This window comes from Octopus bimaculoides, chromosome 1, assembly GCF_001194135.2.
Source record: "Octopus bimaculoides isolate UCB-OBI-ISO-001 chromosome 1, ASM119413v2, whole genome shotgun sequence".
Taxonomy (NCBI): Eukaryota; Metazoa; Mollusca; class Cephalopoda; order Octopoda; family Octopodidae; genus Octopus; species Octopus bimaculoides.
Genome location: NC_068981.1, coordinates 13,344,537 through 13,348,708, shown reverse-complemented (window position 1 = coordinate 13,348,708; position 4,172 = coordinate 13,344,537).

Sequence of the window (4,172 nt, the reverse complement as noted above, 5' to 3'; positions counted from 1 at the left end):
TATATTATACAAAAAATAGCGAAGTTTGCCAAAGCAGTGTTCGCAGTTTATTTATCTTTGATCATATGAAAAGTATTCTTCTTTCTTTGGACTATGAAATCAATATATATGTAAATTATTATTTAATCGAATGCCAAGCTAGATTTTAGAAGTAATTTGTAGATGAATTTGTAGGTCGTCAGTCCGTCAATCTGTTAGCAGCGTGGTTAAATAATGTACAGAACAAGGTAATTTTCGAGAAAGTAATCTAATATGTATGTTTACAATATGAATGTTCATATAAATTATTGCATTAATACATGTTTATGCATATATAGTCATAAAAATATGTGTGTATATATATGCATAGCTAGACTGCTCTCAAGTGTAGTCACCACAGTATGTCAAATTATAAGCGGAACTTGCAGTTCAGCAGTGCTACACCAGGTAGATTGCAGGTTGCATTAATGGAAAATTTGAGCTACAAGGAGAGACTGAAAGAGCTGGGACTTAACTTAAAGTAGCAAAGAGGGGAAAGATATGCATATGCAAAAATTGTGGAGGCGTTGGGACGAACCTTTGACATCGGAAACTAAACCAGCAACCGAACTACTTGATAGCATTGCACTGTTCCAAAAGTCCCAGCTATTCTGTTTAGATTAAGGATCATTTACTGAAATAATTTGCGATTCAGGGTCCACAGCTAGATTGTAACTTGCTAAAATATCTGATGTGTCTGCACGGTCTAGGTGTGTATGTTTTGAAGAAAGAACTTGAACTCCAGCTCTCAAAGTTATCAGTCGAAATTACGTTACAAGAAGAAACTAAAAATCCAATCGCATAAAAATGGCCCTTGGAAAGGTGAATACACTGCCGATGTCTCGGCGTGGCAACGAACTTGGGTAGAATCTCATGGCAGGATAAATAAATGAATGACATGCAGAGGTCATTGATGGGTAGTGAGTTTGATGTCAGAAAATATTTACATGTATGGATGTATATATACATGCATGTATGTATATATGCATGTGTGTGTATGTATGCATATCTGTATGCATTTATCTATCCATCTAACTACACCTGTTTATTTACCTATCTGTCTATGTAAACTACGTATCTACATATGTCTATACTATAAATATATTTCCATGTATGCATGTGCCCGTGCTTGTGTAAACAGCAATAAAAATAGACATCGCAAAATATTCTACACCTTTGACGAACGGGGAACAATTCCAGGAAATAATATATAATTCTTTATCATTCTGGAAAGAAACTTTTATCTGAGAGTATAAAAGAAAAAATGAACTCCGCCTGTCTGTCCGTCACAACATCTATTAAAGGGAGGGAAGAAAGAGGGGGAATGGAATCAGAAGGGAAGAGAACCCAGGCCACAACATTTTGATAGACAGGGACAATGAAAAAAAAAATCAATTTTATTGCGAGTGCGATACAGTGTAGGATGGATAAATAGATAGATACAGTGAGAGTGAGTGAAAGACACTTAGTTGGATAGAGAGATAGTGTTGACATCATAGCAACTAAGATGTTTTGATGAACAACACAGGAATTGTAAGAGCAAGTCTGTCAGCACAACGTAACACAGACGTTACAAAAATAACTATATGCCTATATAATACATAAATTCTGTGTGCATGTGCGTGTGTGAGTTCTTGTATGTGTTTCAACAAATACAGGAGGCAAGACAGCTTTTAAAACTGATTTACACTACGATGACAGATTGTTGCTGTTGTTGAGAGATAAATACAGTGAGAGCGAGAGAGGGAGAGAGAGAGAGAGAGAGAGAGAGAGAGAGAGAGAGAGAGAGAGAGAGAGAGAGAGAGAGAGAGCGAGAGAGAGAGAGAGAGAATGTGTGTGTGTTTGTGTGTGTGTCTCTGTGTGTGTGTGAAATATAGAATTAGAATGTCAGAAAATAAAACAAAAAACAGGTTGTTATCGACTATATCAATGTAATTAATCATTGTATTCGGCTTCTGTTGAAGGATCTAATTCATCTTGACTAAGTCGGCAGCCGACAGCATAGCGATGGCTAAGTGGGTAAGACACGTCATAAATAAACATGACGTCCTTGAAATGAACGCCTATAACCATGTATTACCATTTGAGTAGACTTACATATTTTTTATGATTTATTCAAAATATGAACATTCTAGAATCCTTACGTATATGGATATTTTGAATCTTTCACTATTTTATTATTTACTATAGCACCGCTTTAAAGGATTTAGTGAAACAACTCGCCCGCAGTGCCAATTCCTTTTCCGTCTGGTATATATTCCAGCGCACTTTTTTGCGAAACAAATTAGATATGGGGACGTAAACAAACTGACACTACTATTTTCAGCTTTAGTGGGAGAAATCACACTACAAACACATAGACACACATGCAGACGCACTCACGCACGAACACACGCATATAAACATAAGATACGCTTCTTCCAGTTTCCGTCTAATAAATTTACTCACAAGGACTTGGTCGGCGCGGCGCTATAGTATAAGATAGCCATTGGTGATGCCGTATAATGAAACTGAACACAAGACACCATGTTTGGGAAGCGAGCTTCTTAGCAATAATACAGCTACGTTTGCGCCAACGCAACGCCACACAGCATATCCTACGTACATATTTGAATAATCTGGTAGGTGACAGAGGATTTTTCCCTATCAAGTGTCTGGGATTTTGATTTGGCTTAGTATTCTACAACTAATTCCTTGCCGGCGACTGTGAAATGACAGACAAATATATATATATATATATATATATATATATATATATATATACACATACACACATATAAGAAATAATTGAGATTCAGTTAAATTAGGTACTTAAATTGTTGTAAATATCACAGAATAGCATCTCTCTCTTAGAAAATCTGTACATAGTGAACTGTGAACGACGGGTTAGGTATTCGTAGCTGGCGAAGCATAACGGGAAAGAAACACCTGTTATACACACCATCATATCATCACTACCTGTTCTTGCAGATAATTTTCTCTGGAGAGAATTTATCGTCTGGGACAATTTACAAGAGAGAGCAACTTGCCGCGTTGAAGTATACACTAATTTATTAAATACATATGTACATAGCTTTATTTGGATCAGGACTATTCAGTGTTTTGATGACTATTTGTTGTGTTCATAATTATAGTTCACATATGGCGGACAATTTAGCACATACAGTAATGATGCAACACATTGCGTGCACATAAATAATAGAACCATTTGCTAACTATCAGCCATTTTGTACTTTGTCAAAATACAAAATACAAGATGGCAGATAGTTAGCAAGTTAGGACACACATAAGAAAGAAGAAAGCAAAGGACCACTGATGAGGTCACAGAAGTGTGACGAAAGAACTCTGGCCGAAATAGGATTAATGTAATATAATGTAATATAAAGTTGAAGCAAATTAACACCAAATACACAGTGCGTGTGTTCTTATTGGCTAAACTGGCAATATGACCATCCCCAAGTACAACAACATCAGTTTCAACACACGATTTCACATTAAAAATCTGGCAAAACAAATATATATATATATATATATATTTATTTATTTATATATGTGCACTATCCGCGGCGCATATATAGTGTATGCATTTTGTGTGTGTGTGTGTGTGTGTGTGTGTGTGTGTGTGTGTGTGTGTGTGTGTGTGTGTGTGTGTGTGTGTGTGTGTGTGTGTGTTTGTATGTGTTTGTGTGTTCGTGCGCGTGTGCTTGTAAACAAGCATGCACACACGCAGACTCACACACATATATATTATATTATATATATAAGGCGGCGAGCTGGCAGAAACGTTAGCACGCCGGACGAAATGCTTAGCGGTATTTCATCTGCCGCTACGTTGTGAGTTCAAATTCCGCCGAGGTCGATTTTGCCTTTCATCCTTTCGGTGTCGATTAAATAAGTACCAGTACGCACTGGAGTCGGTATAATCGACTTAATCCGTTTGTCTGTCCTTGTTTGTCCCCTCTTTGTGTAGCCCCTTGTGGGCAATAAAGAAATAACACATATATATATTTGAATGTACTCTCTTACTTGTTTCAGTCATTTGACTGCGGGCATGCCTTTAGTCGAGCAAATCGACCCCGGGACTTATTCTTTGTAAGCCTAGTACTTATTCTATAGGTATCTGTTTCCGAACCACTAAGTGACGGGGACATAAA